The sequence below is a fragment of the Gavialis gangeticus genome, unplaced genomic scaffold (genome assembly GCF_001723915.1).
Source record: "Gavialis gangeticus isolate Ggan-Ray unplaced genomic scaffold, GavGan_comp1, whole genome shotgun sequence".
NCBI classification, from domain to species: domain Eukaryota; kingdom Metazoa; phylum Chordata; order Crocodylia; family Gavialidae; genus Gavialis; species Gavialis gangeticus.
The window spans coordinates 4,762,563-4,781,749 of NW_017729015.1; the positions used below are offsets into that span (position 1 = coordinate 4,762,563).

General features: G+C 50.4%; 1 long non-coding RNA gene across 1 annotated transcript; it reads right to left on the minus strand.

Moving 5' to 3' along the window:
- Nucleotides 1–5,464: 5,464 nt before the first annotated feature.
- LOC109294248 lies at nt 5,465–18,775 on the minus strand. Its single transcript, XR_002096490.1, has 3 exons — nt 18,763–18,775; nt 12,999–13,001; nt 5,465–6,015 (listed from the first exon to the last, which is right to left on the minus strand). It is a non-coding gene; the product is annotated as an uncharacterized LOC109294248 (long non-coding RNA).
- Nucleotides 18,776–19,187: the final 412 nt, after the last annotated feature.

The following is a 19,187-nucleotide window of genomic DNA, read 5'->3' on the forward strand; positions in this document are numbered from 1 at the left end:
ATTTTGTGAATGAAAGTGTCAAGGATAATAGTAAGAATAAGACTATTGCCTGCTTATTCTGAACAGCAGGTTCCTGGTTTCCCTGCTGAGTGCACAGAAGAGGAAGAAAATAACTAATGAAGAGGGGACTAGCTCAGGGGAGGGACATGAGTCCTCTTGAAAGGCAGCCAGCCTGGCAGAACCAGCAATAACTAACCATATGTGGGTGTTCGGTGTGAAATGAGTTGAAGGGCTCAGGCTAGTTTGGAGTGGATTCTTTCTAAGGTGCATCACAACATCCATTCCCCTACTTCCTGAGCATCTCTCAATTCCCCATACAGGGTGGAAGTGCTGTTGTCCCCACTGTACGGGGAAGCAGAAAAGCTTGGTCACACAAGGAGTCTGTGGTGGAGCAGGGAACTAAACAGGTCTTCCACCACCTTTGTAAGCATCCTATTAACTGGGCTGTTTGTGAAATATGTGCATCACAAAACCCATTGCTACTGTTGGTGCTCATTGAACCCTTTAATCTCCCATGTTAGCAGTCTCACTTGAGAAGCCCAGGGCCAAATGGGCCATTGAGACCGAGTCCCTTCTTGCCCCTGGGAGGAGGCTCTTCTGGGGAAGACTGGGTCATAGTACCTTGGGGCCAAGAGTCCCAGGGCCGTGTCCCCATGAGCTGGAGCATGTGGTTGCTGTGGGAAAAAAGCAGCAGCACAAACTCATGCCACTGGTTTTTGCCCCAGTGCATGCCTCTGCACATGGGGTTAGCATGTGAAAAACTACTCTCAGCGGGGGACCAGGCGAGGCTGGGGCCAGCACCTGGGCTGGCCCCAGGAGCCTTACCTGGGACCCTGGGGGCCTCCTGGGGCTCCAGCAGTGGGGCTCCAAGTGCACAGAGCCTGGGCAGCAGCCAGAGTGTGGCCACTTGGCTCCGGTTTTGGATGGCACGTGGTGCCACCATGTGTCCTACCCTGGGTTTTTTTGGCACAGGTTTTTTGACACTGGGATCTATTGGTGTAAAAAAACCCTGTCACCCTGCAAATTAGCAGTGCAGTGAATACCTACATGTATGGCATGCCATGCTACAGATGGGTCTGCAGCACCACAAACCACACGTGCGCTTGTCTGGATGTGGCCCCTATGTTGTACTTGTTCTGAGGCCAGCAAACAGCTTCTCCAGAGCTCCAAACCCTACTCTACCATTCATGTAAAAATGTTACAAACTCAATTAGTTAATTCAGATCTAAGATGGAATAGATGTTAACCACATGGCAGGAGCCAAGGCAGCAGGTGGGCTACATTGCCCCTAGCTGGCACCGGTTACCTGAGTGGACCTGGATGCCAGTGGCCTAACCACCCCCAGCTGGCCCCAGTTGCCTGCATGGGTGTGCCTACTTGCTTGTAAGCAGCAGCTCTTTCAGTGGCCAGCAGTTTATTCACTAGGACAGATGTCTCTGAAGTTCTCTTAATTTCCTGTTGGCTGATCCCTATTTTCCTGGTTCCTGGTACTTGCCTGCCTGCTTGCTCCTAGTTTTCTGGGTCTGCTTGTTACCTTTCTGGCTTCATAGAATCATAGAAATTAAGGGCTGGAAGGGACCTCAAAAGGTCATTGAGACCAACCCCCCTGCTCTGGGCAAGAATACTGTTGAGATCAAATGACCCCAGCAGGTGTCTGTTCAATCTCCTCTTGAAGATTTCCAAGGTTGGGGACTGCACCACCCAAGGGAAGACTGTTCCATATCCACCCGTATTATAAAGAAGTTCTTCCTTACCTCCAAGCTGAAGCCATCCTCTAACAGTTTATGGCCATTGTTCCTTGTCCTCCCCTAATGAACAGTTTTCCCCCAGCTCCCAATGTTCATCCCTTACATGCTTATAGACAGCCACCAAGTCCCCCCTCAGTCTTCTCTCCCCCAGGCTGAACAGTCCCAGACCCCTTAGTTTCTTCATAAGGTTTGTCCTCCAGGTCCTTGATCGTACCTGTGCCCTTCTCTGCACCCTTTCAAGATTCTCCTCATCTTTTTTGAAGTGTGGTGCCCAGAACTGGACACAGTCCTCCAGCTGGGGTCTCTCCAAAGTCAAGTAGAAAGGAAGTATCACATCCGTAGCCCTGCTTGGCTAATGCATCCCAATATGGTATTAGCTCTGTTGACTCCAGCGTCGCACTGGCAGCTCATGTTCATCCTGTGATGATCAATCATAACCCCGAGGTTCCTTTCAGCCATCATGCTGGCTGAGACATCTCCTCCTATCCTATATTCATCTTGCTGGTTGCCTCTCCCCAGATGAAGCACTTTGCATTTATCCTAATTGAACTGCATCCAGTTCCACTCTGCCCGCCTTCCGAGCTTGTCAAGGTCTGCTTGGATCTACACCTCCTATCCCCTAGCATGATTGCTTTTCCCCATAACTTAGTATCGTCTGCAAACTAGGCCAGCGTGCTTTCCATGCCCTCATCTAAATTGTTGATAAAGATGCTGAACAGCACTGGGCCCAGAACTGAACCCTGCAGGACACCACTGGCCACCTCCACCCAAGTTGATATAGACCCGTTCACTAACACTCTCTGGGTTCGACCCTTTAGCCAGTTCCCAACCCATCTGACCCCTTAGCCAGTTCCCAACCCACCTGGCCATGGACTCTGCCAGCCCACAATCCCCCACTTTTTTTATAAAAGCATCAGGGGAGACCCTATTGAAAACCTTTCTAAAATCCAAGTATATGACATTTAATTTTTGTTCCTGGTCTCTGCCATTGGTTCCAAGTTCCTGTCTGCTGACTCCCTGTTTCAGGTTCTAGCCTAGACCCCTTTGCTCCTGATTCTCTGAATCTAGCTAGGACCCCTGCTTCTTGACCTTGTCTGTTCCTTGTCTTAACTATGGTCTGTGCCCTGCTAGAGTCAAGCCCTGATTGTCTGTGTACTGGTTGTACCCTGACACCAGAATGAAGCATGACATTTCAAAGTTGCTTGTAGGCTCTGGCTAATTAAATCTCACTGGCTCCACTGAGCTGAAGGATGCACTGGGTTCATTCACCCCTCTCTGAAATGCAACCGTCTCACAAAAGGAACACATCCCTTGCTCCAGGGTGCAGAGCTGCAGTACACACTAGGTGAAGCCAGGGCATGAGTGTGAATCCTGTGGCTAGGTGCATCTGCTGTGGCATGTAGAAGGGCAACATGGAATGGCCTAACCTGGACCTCAGTTGAGGCATAAAGGTTAACATCCCTGCTCTTACCAAAGTTCCCAAGGGATCTTTACCAGTTACAAGTGCTTTAGACCCTGGGTATTGAGTTTCATCTACTGCAGCAGTGACCCTGACTCCAAGTTGGTGAGACTGGTCGAAAGGAGGGTGCCCCCCAAACCAAGTCACCAAGCTCCGATACTTCTAGCCCCAAGGCCTGGGCTTCTTCCCACCTTGAGAGCTGAAGAACTATCTACAAGCCCCTGTTAAGCCACCTCAGCAGTGCTGCAAGTCCTGAAAACAATGCAGGGGGCTTAAGTTGTTTTGCAGGCCAGGTGCTGTGATGCCTTCCCTGCCAGCTACCTCCTCCCCGATGCAGTCCCTGCTCTGATTTGCATAATCTTTAAACATGCTGTACATCTTCACTCAGCCCTTGCAGGAGATTCTCCTGCCTGACAGGATGCAGACAGGCAGCGACTTAGTCTCTTTATCTTTGTCAAAGTGTGTCAGCTCTGAGGGGCTGTTGCATGCCATGAAATGGGAACAGAGCAGGCTCAGAGCCTGGGTGGCCTCCTGAAAGGCTCTTGACATCTGCATTTCAGGTGCTGGGAAGCTGCTTTTTTTGTGGCCCTGCTGCAGCCTGACACATTATCTGCTCCCCACTCACCAACATATAAGGGTGATATGGAGAGGCCTTATATAGGATAGCCAGGTCCAGAGGTACCAAGTATGTGGGGGGTCTGAGGACCCTGGCCCCCTGTGGGAAGAGGTCACCTAAAATGCATAAAACGCACCTGAAATACATAAAACTTTCCACATGTCTAGCATCTTAGCCCCCCGCCAGCAAAAATAAAAGACAGTGCCTATAGCCAGGCCTGCATTGTACAACTCCCTCCTGCCTTGTACTCAGAAGGCTGCAGGGACAAGAGGAAAAGGGACTGGGCCCAGGGAGATGAATCAGCATTCCTCAGAGGTTACTCTGGCAATGCTCTGTGGCTTCTCTCTGACCTGAGAGAGAGACTCCCCTCCACTTTTGCAGTGTTCCCCAGAGCCTTGCCCGGGCTGTCAGCAATACCAGTCACTATTATTCCTACATGCCACAGCATAGCAAACCCCACACTGACTACTGTTCCTCAACCTTCCCAGTTTAGCAACCCCTCTGTTCTCTTTTACAACTCCCACCCTTTCCCCTTAACTATAAGATTAAAAAAAAATCAATCCATGCTAGCCATGCACCATTAGTTGGTGTGCACGTGTTAGGGGTTGATAGGGACTACTTGACCTTGAAGGATAAGGCTACACAGGCAGTGAGGGACTGAGATTTCCTAAGCACGAGCTTGTAATACAATTTTCAACAACCCACAACCCCCCGACTGCCTTCCAGGACCCCTTCCCCCAGGGGTTGCAATGCACGGATTGAGAAACTGATACATCTGAACGAAATGCTCATGCCCACCTACGGCTATTGCTTTCCTATGCAGCTCTTCACCCCACTCAAAGAATAGCTCTACAACTTGCTTCTTCCCCTGGCTTTGAAAGCGCTCCACTTCACCAACTTGCTGCAAGGCCTAATTTTATTGACACAGACTTTTGCCCAATATAAATGATAGATTAGTTTCGACAGGCAGCATTTTACCAGGTGGCTTGTCCTGTTTGACCAGAGCAATGTTAAGCAGATTAAAAATGGGTAATACCTCTCTACATTAATGAGTATCTGCACAGAGCCCTGACTGCATGAAACAACTTTGTGGTTGTATGGATATGTATGTAACCCAGGTGTACCTGATTGTGTACCCCCCTTCTGCACTGAAGGGAGATGTTGGCAGGGCAGGTGTTTTGTAGTGGGAAAACTGCTGGCTACATGCAGCTTCCCCTCCCCTATAGACAGTCTGATCCATACTTTACATCTTAACTATATACAAATGTATTACTATATATAAGATTTACAGAAAATAATGTTAATAAACATATATACAATATATAAACACTTATACAATACTATATTCTATTAATAGCAACTAGAGCAGGGGTCAGCAACCTCCGGCACGTGTGCTGAGCATGGCACTCAAGGCTATCTTGCTCAGCACACCACTGCCAGCCCAGGCTGTAAGCAGCTGCTGCCAGCCACTGAGCCCAGGCTGGGAGACTGCAAGCCCGGCTGCAAGCAGACTGGGCTCCGTGGGCCGGCTGCAGCTGGGAGGCTGCAAACAGCTGCTCCGGGCTCCAGCATGTTGGCACTCCAACACCTTCCAAAGTAGACATTGTGGTTTCTTCGGCACTCTGGCCAAAAAACGTTGCCTACCCCTGAACTAGAGGATTATCCCATCTCAAGGGCTTCACACTCTACACAGGAAGTTAACTACCCTAGAACAAATAACAAATGGGTAAGTAAAGGGGAACCATAAATAAGTATCAACAAGGGTGTCACCAGAATATACATATATAACAAACCATTTAAACTATCAAGAATATAGGTAATATTTACATAGGCCTATATCCCCCCCCCCAAGGACACAGTTAACTATCCCACTAAGAATTAAATTTAATTTTCAATACTTGTCTTACAGCTTTACATTCTATCAGATCCAAATCTACTTAAACATTAAATAAAAACATACAAAATATACACACTCTATCATTACTTAGCCTCATTATATCAGATGAATGATTTGAATATACCTCTTCAGTTTAGACTTTATCAACTTGTACTCATAAAACATAAAATATAAACTATATAATACAAGACACCCATTCACAAAATATAAGGTGCAACCCCCTTTGAGTATAGCTAACGTTTATAAAACCCCAAGGCCCACACCATTCTGGAGCCTTGGCTGAGTTCCCATGGCCCTCGGGGGTAGGGGGAAGAAACTCCCCCTGTGCCCTTTAGGCTTTCCCCAGCCAAGCCAAAATGCCCCCCAAAACGATAACACATTTAGGGAGCTCTACCCTTCTAGGGCCCCCCTTGAAGAGTCAGCTCCACTGACCTGGGTGGACTCCCCAGGAGAATCCTTTTCCCCGGAAACTCACACTCCAGGTAGCCGGCTAGAGGGTCCTTGCCTCTCCCACAGTGAGTGACCGTTTCTTCTGCTGGGGCGCTAGCAGTCTCTTTCTCCTTCTGGGCCCACCAGCCCTGGTGGCCCTGTGCATCACGGTGTGCACTGGTGGCTTAACTCCTTTTCCTGGGGTTGGAGCCCCGAGCCACTTTGCTGGATTCTGGGGTCTCAGTCCATGCCAGGGCTCTCCGTGCAAGGCTTAGGATTCAGATGCCTGGCCTCGTGCCAGAGGGTTGCAGGTCCCAGCCTCCCCATGCAGCTTCCGGGGCCTGGGTCTGCTGCTGGACCCATCACCTGCACCGAGCTTTCCTGGCCTCATGCCAAGATTTGAAGGCCCATGCTGCCTCTTACAGCTCCAGGGCCTTGGTCCTGCTTTGACCATGCCATGCACCGACCCACGCACCGCGCCTCTGGCCTCATGCCAGAGGTGTAGACCTGAGCTGCCTCATATATCCTCCAAGGTCTCACCCCGTGCACTTAGCCATGCACCACTGTCATACTTCTCAGCAGAGCTGTTGTGGGCTGCACCGTTCGCTGCTTCCCATCTGGCGATGAGAAGGGGTCTTCGGGCTCTTCTGGGACCACAGCATTCACCCTGCTGGGTAGCTCTCCCCAGCTCTTCTTTAGCTTATCTTCCCTCTTCTCCATCCCTCGTAGCTGTGTCCATGTGTCAGGCCCGCTGTTCTTTTATAGCCTCCAGGGGCTCTGCCCCTGGATTGCAAAAAGGACCAATCAGGGAGAGGGGCAGTAGGGTCCTCACCCAGGTCCAGGATCTTCGCCTCGCCCCAGGCAGGGGCAGGGCAGTCTCTCCTCCATCGCCTTCTGATTGGTAGGAAAGTCCTACCCTTTCAAGCTGGCAAGCTGGGCTGCTACCGGCATGCCCACCACATGTATGCATGTGAGTAACACCAGAGCAGGAAGTTACTTATGTGATGAGCATATAGGGTTTTAATGAAAATATGCTTTTCAACATTGCCAGTGTATTTGCCTTACACTAGTACAGAGTTCCCAATTTTCAGGTTTCTACCATGAGATGGCTGATAAGGGTTGATTCTCTTAAAGCCCCAGTCCTGGGGCCATGTGATGATACAAGAATCCATTTCATTCCTTCCCAAAAAGAAAGTTTCTCTCCCTTCTGGTTGAGGAGAGCTCGAAAATGTCACCCTCCAAAGGCTCAACGATACCGTCAGACAATAAAGACAGCCTCACGTGACAAATCCTATGATTTTAGGTCCATCTTGTGCTGCTGAATGCTTGGAGTTGGCAGTGCCGCTACTGGAGCCTGAAAGCAATGTTCAGGCGGGGGAACCAGCTAGCATCAGATCTTTCTACAAGTAAGAGAAAAAGAAAGGAAATGAAAGAAAGGGCACAAAGGCAGATATGCAGAGCTAATGAAATCCAGCAGCGGTTTGGATTTTGCAGAATCAAGCTGACTGGGGTTTACCTCTGGAAAGTCAAGGGAGAGGGGTAATGGGGTGGGAGAGAGGAAAGACACAGCCTCCCGAGTGCATCACATTATTTATATGCCTGCTTTCCATTTTGGATAAATGACCATTTGTCTGAAATGGACAATGGGGTGAGTTTGAGAGGGACCAGGTCCACAGCTGGCAGAAATCATTAGGTCAGCTAGAGCAGTGGTATTCATCCTTTTTCCCCAGCAGGCTGGATGGGCAGTGCCTGGTCCGACTCCAGGGCAGATGGTAGTTCCCATCCAGCACATGGGGCCAGCATAACAGGCACCATCTGGCTGCATAGAAGGGTTTGAGGCAGCCTGAGCCCAGATCCGTAGGTGGGGATGGGGGTTTCACCCAGCCCTGTGGGGGAGAGGGATGTGACCCAGCCAGAAGGGTGAAGGGGGCAAGGTTCAGCTGCATGGCAGGGAGGGAGTATAGCTTAACTCCAACCCAGCCCCACAGGCTGGAAGGGCGCATGGCCTGGCTCAAACCAGGTGCACCAGGTTTGGGATTTGGGAATTTGGCAGGGGAGAAGATGGCTGTTTTAATGGCCACTGCTTCCCCACTGCCAAATTTCCTGAGCCATGGGAAGCTCCAAGATGTGATGGGTTCACAGGCTGTATTTGGCCTGTGGGCCAGAGGTTGAGCATCCCTGAGCTAGATGGATTTATGCCAGCTCATGGTTTGTTCTTAGAACTGAGTGTCCCTTTCTGGTTTGCAATCCATGGTATTATCAGCCACACAGGAAAAACTGAGGTACCAAGTCCTGCACCAAGTTGTTCCTAGGGAGTCTCATTTAGTGGAGTGGCTTGGATGTAATAGAAGTCAGGATGATGCCCCTTCATTAATATTTTCATGCCTAATACCTCTCTTGCCCCAACTGGGAGGCATCCAGAGCCTCTCAATAACGGCCTCTCTTGCCCTGGGCTCATTTCCTTTTAAATTCAGACTCCAGTTGTGCTGGCCCCTAGACTTCCCTTCTGAGCAAAGCACTATACAGGAGCAGTTCTCCTCATATGCCTGTCTGGGAGCAGATATGTCTTGGCTGTCATCCCAAACAGCAGCAGAGAAATCTCCAGGGCATTACAGCAGAAAACTGTTAAACGCATAATCCTGGTACAGAGAAAATTGTTTTCTTAAACAGGTTTATTCCTTGAAGGGAGGTATTTGCTTAAGAGATTTTCCACTATAAATTAAATCTGTCCTGGGATCCAGATAAACTGCCTTTGTGAAACAGAGCTTGTCCCCTAAGAGGCTGCCTGCTGTTATCTCCTTGCTGCTTAAAGGGGCACCAGTTCTTTGCTTGGGGATACATGGCCTTTCAAACCAAGCACCCTCTTTTTACTTTTCTTTTCCTTCCTTCAAGGAACTGAATACAGAGTCCTGCCATGGCTCTGCCTGCATGTGGGTACTCTATCGGACTGCCTGGAGGCTGGCCGGCTTCTGCAGCTCTCCTGTTCTCCCAACTCCCAAGGCAGAGCCAAGAAGGGCTATAAATAGTTCACATTTTATCCCAGCTCTGTGGGGCACAATGACTGAGTAGTGGCTGTCCTTTTCCCCATAGTCACCAGGCAGTGATCATGTTCCCCACAGAATTGCCAGGCAGGGCCCATTATTCCAAATGGAGCTACTGCATATAGCTCATTGCTCCCACTGCAACCATGTGCAGCACCCTTTGCGGTCATTGTAGTGGCCTGTTGCAGTGCCCATGCAGTGTCCATTCTTTCCCCTGGGCCCACTGTGCAGTGCCATTTTTCCTGCTAGAGTCACTACATTGCCCACTGGAATCACAGTGCCATGCCCACAACTCCCGGCCCCGCCAGACCTCCCGATTCTAATGCCAGGAGCCTGCTGCATCAGGGCAACAATGCAGGAATTGCCAGGCCAGCCCACAGCAGTGGCCCACAGAGGTGTAGCTGGATGTTTGAATGCCCTGCGTGGCACCCAGCCACACGGCTGCTGCAGTTTTTGTGACCTCTCCAAGGGTCAGCACCTGGAACTGATCTCCCCAGTTACCTGCCCCACAACCCTTTATTATGCTATGGATAGACACATGTAGGTCTCTAATAGTATCCAGTCCCAGCTATTTCTGAGGAAGGTGCAAGAAGCTCCTGGTTTTCAGCTGTGGGATTACATGCCCTTAGAAGAGGTATCATTCTGATCCAAGCAGCTGCCACCAGCTTAAACCCCTGGTGCTCCACCCAGAGCCAGCCTGAGGGAAAATGGCAGGTTGGGTGAACTTGCATTTTGATGTGTCCCTCCCCCCCCCGATGCCGCTCCCCTGGCAGCCTTAAGCGCCCACTTCCCCCAAGTCAGCACCACTGCTGCAGGCAGAGGCAGGCGGGCAGGAGTGCAGGGTGCAGTCCAGCAGGGAGACAGAACTGCCCACATTGCCCAGCTCCTACTGGGCAGTGGCTGGGGGGGCAGGGGAGAGCACTGCTGTGTGCATGGATGTGTGCGTGCGTGCGTGTGTGTGTGTGTGCGCACATGCATGCAGCACCCCCCCCAACCAAGGCATCCTGGGAGGTTACCCATGTCGCCCATCCCTAAGGCCATCCCTTGCTTTACCCATCTGGACCTGCAGGCCAGATAACTAACGCAGGGCTCAGACCAGCACATGTGGTCAGCCCACAGTTGGATCTGGCATGTGGTACCTATCTGTGGCTAAATCAGGTGACAGGCTGACCCAAGGCATCCGATCCAGCCAGACTGACCCCATGCACAGGCTTGATTCAGTGCATGAGGCCATATCATCTGGTGCACAATACTCCCCAGAGGACTTTTAGGGGTTTTCCTTTGCCCTCCATGAGCAGCAGCACTAGCAGCTGGTCACCATCACAATACTGGCCTTGGATCTAGCCCAGAGGTACTCACATAATGGCCCCTACAGGAGCTCCCCTGTTCCAGCACCAGTGTTTGGGGACAGGGTCAGAGCTTGCCCTTCCCATCACAGAGTCCATCATGGGAAAGGCACTCACTTTCTTCTGCTCAGGCAACACCAACCAGGACCCACCTCTCTTGCACTCCCACTCCCAGAGACAGCACCTAGGTGTGTGCAGGTGCCTGTTGCTGGAAACAATTCAGCACCAGCTCTGACAGTATTTGGACACTTCGTCAGAGTCTGCTGCATCTGTGCTTCATTCCTATGAGAAGATCCCTAGGAAAGGGCAGAATCGGATAACGCTGGGAACTGTGCCAGAGGGAGAGGAGTTCCTTGTGCATAAAGCATGTTGCCTGTTGCCAGGATTTCTGCTGCAAGTAATTCACTGAAAAAACAATACAAAGGAGATGACAGCAACAATTAGTATTTCTGCAGTAACCCCCATAACAGTCTTCCAATACAGGGAAGGGATTAGTATAATTTCCATTAGACATATAAAGAAACTGAGGCAAAAAAAGATTTGACAACATCCCACAGGTAAGTTCAGTAGCAGAGAGAAAGCTAAAACCACCTGCTTGTCCCTTCTTCTACTCACTGGACCTTGCTGCCTCCCCATGAAGCTGTGAGAGGTCCAAAATGTCCTTTGAAGCATGAACAGCTGAAAAACCAGATGAGGTGCCTCTCAAGTTCAGATGGCATTGCAAAAGCAACGTAGGTTCCTAAAGCAGGAAATGATTCAGTGGCCAGATGGGGATAAGGCAAAACACTGCCTCTTCAGAGATGTTGTCATATCTCTCCCTTTACAAGTCAAACAGAAAGTCTCTAGCCATTATAGCTGCAAAGAAAACCTTAAAAAATGAAGCCGGGTATGTTCCAAGCATTAGTGTTTGCATGAGCTTGAAGAGTCTGAAGCAATCACTCTGCACAGACACTGTGCTTTGCTCATCTCAGTGAGGGGTTAGTTCAGGTGCCAATGAACATTTAAATGTCCATATTCCCAATCACTTCTCTGCTGATCACAGTGGGGAAGATGGGAGAGGAACAATCTGGCTATAAAGAAAGCTCATTTCAGCACCATGACTGAGTAGTACTAGGGAGAAGCATCATTGTTCAGCTCCTGTCAGTCAAGTCAGAGTCCCGCACTATAGCTAAGCCCCCACCATAAAATGAGCCAAATGCCAAGAGCCTGAAAGTGATACAAATCCTGTTGTGAACATCTGTGCAATCTCTGGGCGTGTCTACATGAGACGTTTACTGTGCAGTAGGCTAATTAGCTGTGGAGTAAACATCTCAGCATCTACATGTGCATCCCTATTAGGCTGGAGTTAACTAATTAAGTCTGCAGCAGGGTAGTAAAAAACTCCACAGACGTCCATGTGTAGATCCTGACCTGGCTGCCTGCTGGCTAGCCTTGCACTGAGGCACCCTTGTGCCCTAGGCAGCTCCTCTGCAGCACGTTGAACCAGGGGGAACCCCCCAGGCCTGCTGCTGGCTGGGGCTGCTGCCGTCTGGCTCAATGTGCTGTGCTCCCAGGTGCCTGTTCAAATGGCATGCCCAGGAGCAAAAACTCCAGAGCAATAACCCCCAGTATTTATTGCTTCACAGTAACTGTATGTGTTGACATGCCCTCTGTGAAAGCTCCCTTCAGTAGTGGAAGTGGGCCGGGTGTGCTTGGTGGGGGATGCTTGAAGTGAACCACTCCCTTGCTCCCTCATTGGACACCAATCTCCCTAAGGTTTCACTCCAAGTAGAAAAGCATGTGCCATGACCGGAGCAGAGCCAGGAGGAGGAAACTGCCTCTCTGTGCTCACCTGTATCAGCCCCCAGCTTCCACACAGCACCAAAACAAACCTAATAAAAAAGCAGTTGCATGTGCTGACTCCGATGAGAGTAGAGGTCAGGAACCAGATGGGAACTCTGCTAAGCTGCCCCGAACAAATCTCAGCTGCTTTGCTTTGGGGCATAAATATTGCAGAACATGGCCTGAGCCTGCAGCAGGCTGTTGAAGTGGATATGGCACATCCATGTAGAATCGTGGGCTCATAGAAAACGAGGGTTGGAAGGGACCTCAGGAGGTCATCTAGTCCAACCCCCTGCTCAAAGAAGGACCGTCCCCAACTAGATCATCCCAGCCAAGGCTTTGTCTAGCCAGGTCTTAAAAACTTCCAAGGATGGAGATTCAACAGCCTCTCTGGGTAGCCTGTTCCAGTGCTTTACTACCCTCGAAGTGAGAAAGATTTTCCTAATATCTAACCTAAACCTCCCTTGCTGCAACTTGAGCCCATTGCTCCTTGTTCATGTTCATATGATCCCATGGCCTGCTGCCCCCACGCTCTAGTGACTCCCTTAGCACTAGCTCAGCACCATGCAGAAACAGGCTGGGTGAGGAGAGAACCCACCAGTCCATCTGCACTGGCACTGCATCACTCCTGCCACCTTCACCAGCTTCCCAGCTGCCTCCCCACCCCATGCTGCCTCTGTGTCCAGTTCAGGCTTGGCTACATGCCCTTGCTGCCCCTTCTCCTTTGCCGTCACCTCCATCTGTTGCTGCTGTCCCCCTTTTGGCCTTTCCTATCTCCTCTCCCAGCATAGCACCATTACGGAAGAAGAGTAGCCCCCACATGTGTGTAAGCCCATCTAGCTGGAATCCTCTCCCCTGAGGCTCTCTTTCTCTCCAGGTCTCCCCTCAAAGACCTTCCTTTGCTCTGTGGTTTATGACTGCTTTACCTGAAGTTTTTGCCCATAAAACAGGCGAAGGATGTTCTGAGAGAATAAACTGCATTTTGCTCTCTGTGATGGTGCTGGAGGATTTTTAGCAAGTGCAAACATTCAGGGATTTGGGCTTTCCACCTCCACAAAAGAACAGTCTATTTAACGGCTCAGCTCCCAATATTCATTCAGGGAGGAGTACCAAATTCTTCTCATAAGCCTCTCATTCAAACTGTAACTCAAGCCTGACTGTTTAGTTTGCAGGTGCTAAAAAAACATGGTGGACTAGCTACTGACAGAGGAGTTTCTGTACCTGCAGTGGTCAGCTCGGCCTCTTCTTTAATAATCCAACATACTGGTATTTGTTGACTTCATCATAATCCCACAATATTTGAGAAAGTTTGGAGAGCCACAATTCCTGGGTCCCTGCAGTTATAGGATGAGGGCAGCCTTCATTTAAAAAGAAAAATAAGTTTTCTTATCCCCATGCTTCAGAGAAAAGCTGGACACATGGTGAGGAATGCCCCTGAAATGCTCTGAAGCCAGAAGGCAAATTAAAAAAGCATTTTTTCAAAAATAAATAAATCATGATTTTTTTAGTCCACCGTGACTTTTTTGATGCCTGACTCATGATGTTTGAATGCTCAGGCAAGACTGCACCATTCAAATATAAAGGAAAAAAAGCCTGGGAGACGAAGACAGAGCTTTGTGTAGAATGGGAGACTTGGAAGGGAAGCTGTCCAATACATTTAATCATATATGTTAACGTTCAGTTGTGTTTAAAGTCTGCTTTGTAGTTTGGAAATAAACATGTCTTTTCTTGTTGGCTTGGCTATCTACTGATCTTCCCTCTGCTTCTCATGGAGTTTGTGTAACAGCTCCCACAGGGGCTGTCAGAGCTGTTTGAGCCTTGGACTTTCAGTCCTAGAAGCAGGGACTTTGTGACTTGAGTTGGTGGATTAATACCATTAATTATCAGCAGTAGTAAACCTTACACATTAACTAGCTCATATGTCACCTAGTAACTCCTCTGTAATGGGGAGAGTTCCCTTAATAGGGGAGGGGTATTATGCCTTGTGGTTGTGAGACAGGGGTGATAGTAGTTTTAGGATAAGTTAGACAAGGACTTGTATGGGATGTTTGGACAGGGGCAATCCTGCCTCCAGAAGGCGGTTGGACTAGACCTCCAGAGATCCCTTCCAGCCCTTCTTCTCTATAATTTGACCATAAGAGAAGCAGCAGGGCTGGGAGTGCTGGGCTTTCTGCTCTCTCCTCCAGTGCTGTGGCTATGAATGTGGCTGGTTTCATGTATCCTCTATTTTGGTGGGGATTTGTTGAGGAAGGGCACTTGTAACCTCCCTGGTTATGCTACTGTTTTGCTGAAACAGAGCTCTCCCTTTGCTGCAGGGACTGGTGCAGGGCTAGAGGGGGCGGGAGCAGACTGCTGCCAGGAGCAGCAAATCTGCTCCTGCATCTCGGCATGTGTAGACGCCTGCCCAGGGTGGGTTTACCCTGGAGTAAACCCTGCTCTGATTAGGGAAGGGGTTATTTCTTATCAACAACAGTAAAAATGCCTGCAAACTCTCCCACCTGTGAATGGAAAAGGGGAGAAGGGCCTTCTCCCTCTGTCACATGCAGCAGCCATGCTCCAAGCTTCTTATGTCTGACGGAAAGAGAAGCAGGGGAAGATTGCCCTGTCTGAGGGCAGTGGTGCATGGCAAAGGAGGAAGGTTATCCTGTGCTGTCCCTGCATGAGGAGGCAATGGGTGCATCAGGGAAGTTTCCCTTTCTGCCCAAAATGAAGTGTGGGGACGAGGGGATCCAGCTCTGGCTGGGGTGGGATGGCTGCTGATGATGAGGGAGTGCAGTTAGCTTGTCAAGGACCAGGTGGAGTGGTGATATGCATTGGCTGGGAAGCGAGAATTAACCCTCCGCTGTCCCTACCTGGTAGTGCAGTGGGCGTGTGACGGAGGAGTGCTGTGGAGGGTTGTATGTTGGGGCAGGGAGAGTGGCCCTGTGCTGTCACTGGGTGAGGGAGATGGAGAGTGTGGAAGAGGGAAGGCAAGGAGGAGAGTTTGGGATGGGCAGTGCAGGGGGGTTGTGCATGTGGGGTATTTTTGTGTGCGGGAGGGAGCTTGCACAGCCCTGCCTGCACTGCCTGCTTTGTGCATAGAGGCCTGCAGTCCCCGGGGGCTGTCAGTCCAGCAACACTCACAAGCCCTCTGCTTGGAAACAGGCTCAAGGCCATGTCCATTAGTTACATGGCTTGCAACAAGCAGGATGAATTCAAGAGCAGAAACATCCATGCCCAGTTCTTCACCTTGTGAGAAGCAGCCAAGAGCCTTGCTCTGGCCGGCTTTAATCATTGCATAGACACTGCCGAGCTCCCATTGCTCCTAGGCAGGCAGCTCCGTCTGTCAGGGAGGCTGCCAGATCAATAGCTCCAGCCTGAAGAATTTGTTTGGCCTTTAAGCTCAATAAGCAACATTTTCTCCCTGGCCAAGAGGTCTTGTAACCCACTGATAACAAGACACGACGGCTCATTATCGCCAGGCACGAGGGCTCCCAGCCACAGCCCAGTGCGCGCAGCAGGAACGTGCTCCCTTCTCCTGGCAACAGCAGGAACCAGCCAGAGCCGCCTGTCTCACAACAGCCTAATCTCATGTTGAAGCAGAAGTTCCTCCCTCCCAAGTGCCCTTTCAGAGGGTATCGATCCCCTGTCTCAGGGGCTGAACCCTAGATGTGCCTCTCTAGAGCTGGACAGAAAAGCTACAGCCTCCAGTGGTTGCAGGGGAGAGACCAGAAACAGGGAAAATACTTATATAGCAGCTTGACAGGCACCTTCTGCCACCTCCAGGGCCTGGCACAAGGTATGGCTGGGCGCTGCAGGCAATGGTCAGGAGAGAAGACTCTGTGTACAGTACTCTACATTGCCATCTTTGCCTGCCATGGAGGGAGACAATTTGACCCCGTTTCCAGAAGTGATGGTCTGTCCCACCTGATCTTCATTCTCGTGTGTGCAAGCCAGACTGAAATACCCTGCTACACAGACACTGTAAATGGAAGAAAGTTGGCCCAGAGTAGTAGCCTGCAACCTGGAGCCCAACTCAGTTCCGTGTTCTGTCACAGACTTCGTGTGTGGCCTTGAGTAAGTCACTTAGCTTCCCTGCACCTTGACTTCTCATCTCTAAAATGTTGGTGATAGCAACATTTTAGAGATGAGGAATCAAGGTGCAGGGAAGTGCTCCACAGGGTGTTTGCAGTAATGGAAATAAAGGCGGTGAGGTGCTCTGGCACCGTGGGAGTTGTGTAAATACTGTAGTTCAGGGGTTGGCAGCCTTGCAGCTTGGCCCTAAGGCAGGTCATTGTTTGTAACCCAGCTGCCACCTCTTCCCTTGCTGATTCCCTCCCTCTCCCCTGCTGCTGAAGGCCAGATCATGGGCTGGATCAAATCTCTGCAGGCCATAAGTTGCCAACCCCTGCTCTAGTTAGGTCACCAACCAGAACCTGTGTTCTTGAAATTCCCCCTGAGATGATTAGGATCCTGTCCCACACCTGGGGCAGTTCAGCCATTGCCTATTTAGAGCCATATCCTGCCACTTGCCCACCAAGCAGCCTTTCTTCTACCAGAACATTTCTACATTGGCCTTTCCACCTCTGGTCTCCTAACACTGTCCCTAGCCAGAGATTTAATTGCAAGCTTTCTGCTATTTTTGTTAGAGCACAGGGCTTGTGAATTCTTCTGCATTTTACCACATACTAGCAACAGCTTGCTGGCCTACTTATGTGCCAGCTATTATTAAATAATAGCACACTTTCCAGCCCCTAACTCTTCAACAAACAACCAAAGACAGAGTCCACTGCTATAGGGACCACTGAAATTCAGCCACTGCTGGGGTAGATCATGGGGGTAGTTAAACAGTCCACAGCAACACTGTGCAGCAGTGCAAGGCAAAAAGGTAGATTGAATATCCACATCCAGTTGAAACTAGAGAAGAGGAATAGGAAGACAGATGTAATTATGCAACCTGGAATCTAGCCAGGGCTCAAGACTTTAAACCCTCCTCTTGCCAATGTGCTAGGGTATAGATTCATAGATATTAGGGTTGGAAGGGACCTCAGCAGATCACTAAGTCTGACCCCCTGCCCTGGGCAGAAAGGAGTGCTGGGGTGAGATGACCCAAGCCAGGTGCTTGTTCAGTCTCCTCTTAAAGATCCTCAGGGTAGGGGACTGCCACCTCCCTTGGCAGTCCATTCCAGATTCTGACAACCCTTACCGTATAGAAGTTCTTCCTGATGTCTAACCTGAACCTGCTCTCTGCCAGTTTGTGGCTGTTATTTCTAGTTACTCCAAGGGGTGCCCTGGGAAACAGAGCCTCTCCTATCCCACTGTCCCCCCGATGAGTTTGTAGACAGCTACAGGATTACCCCTCAGCCTTCTCTTGCAGAGGTGCATCTACACGTGCAATTAATGCAACTAAATGTACTCTGGCTCAATCTGAGCCTAAGTAAACTAATCCTGATGTCACTGTCTACACATGTATTTAAGCACGGTAATTTATTGCTGAATAGGATAGTACCTGTGTCTGACGGGACTATCCTATGCCAAAGTAAATTAATCTACTGCACACTAATTACAGAGCATGTGTAGACAGTGATGCTTTACTGTGCATTAAATTAATCTAACATGCAGTAAAGTGTATGTGTAAATGCACTCACTAGGCATGTTTATATGTGCAAATGCTGCAGGGTGGGTCTACATTAGAGTAAAACCACCCTGGGCAGGTGTCTACATTTGCAAGGATGTGGGAGCAGATTTGGTGCTCCTGGCAGCAGTCTTCTCCTGCCCACTCTAGCCTTGCACCGGTCCCCTGCAGCAGCCAGGGGAAGCTCTAGGCTCCTCTTGGGCTGGCTGGCAGGGAGCATGGGGCCAGGAGACAGCTGTCTTCTGGGCAGGGCTGAAGGATTGCTCCCTGCCCCCAAGAGCTGTCTGCTGCCGGGGTGCGTTCCAGTGGCAGACCCGGGGCAGGGACAATGTCCTCCTGCCTCAGCAGCAGGGAGCTTCCAGCCTCAGCTCCCGGACTGGGGGCAGGGGGCTTGGAAAGAGCAGCAGGGGAAGGGCAGGTCCCAGCCCCCTGCTCCATTTGGCCAGTGGAGCAGCTAGCAGTGAGCCCCCAGCTGGGCAGGGATTCCCTACCCATCCAGAGGCTCACTGCTAGCTGCCCCATTGGCGGATCAGGGCAGGAGGCTGGGACCTACCCTGCAGCTCTTTCCAAGCCCTATGCCTCAATTGCCTGATTGGAGCATGGGGCTGAGACCTACCCCTGGCCAGGACAGTTCCCAACCAGCCCTGGTCTGAGCAGGGAAGTCTGCATGTGCAGCCTGGAGGTGGCTGGGCACTGCCCAAAACAGAACAGTCTCTAGCCACAATGTCCCCATGCAGGGAGCTTCCAGCCCCCGCTCCACAATTGCAGAGTGAGGACTGGGAGCTCCCTACTGCTGGGGCAGGGATACATTGTCCCTGCCTGGACTCCAATGAGGAAGCCTGTAGAGACCGGCAGCAGGCAGCTCCTGGGGACACAGAGCAATCTCCTGCCCTCTGCTGCCCAACTGACTGACAAATTTTCTCCCGATCAGCTGTCTGCACATGCCGTACCACACAGTAATTACTCCCGAGTAAATTCACTACTTGTACTTACAGGTAGCAAATTACTCACGATTAAAGCAAATTACTGTGCATTAAGTGTCGGCACGTGTAGACGGTGATGCTTATAATAGAGTAATTTGCTGTATCTCAAGTAAAACATCTCATGTAGATGCACCCCATGAGTCTCTACTACTAGCAATACCTCACCATTCCTTAAAGGCCTCTGATCCATGCAGACCTAAGCTGGCAGCATTTAGCATGTGAGAGCTGACAGG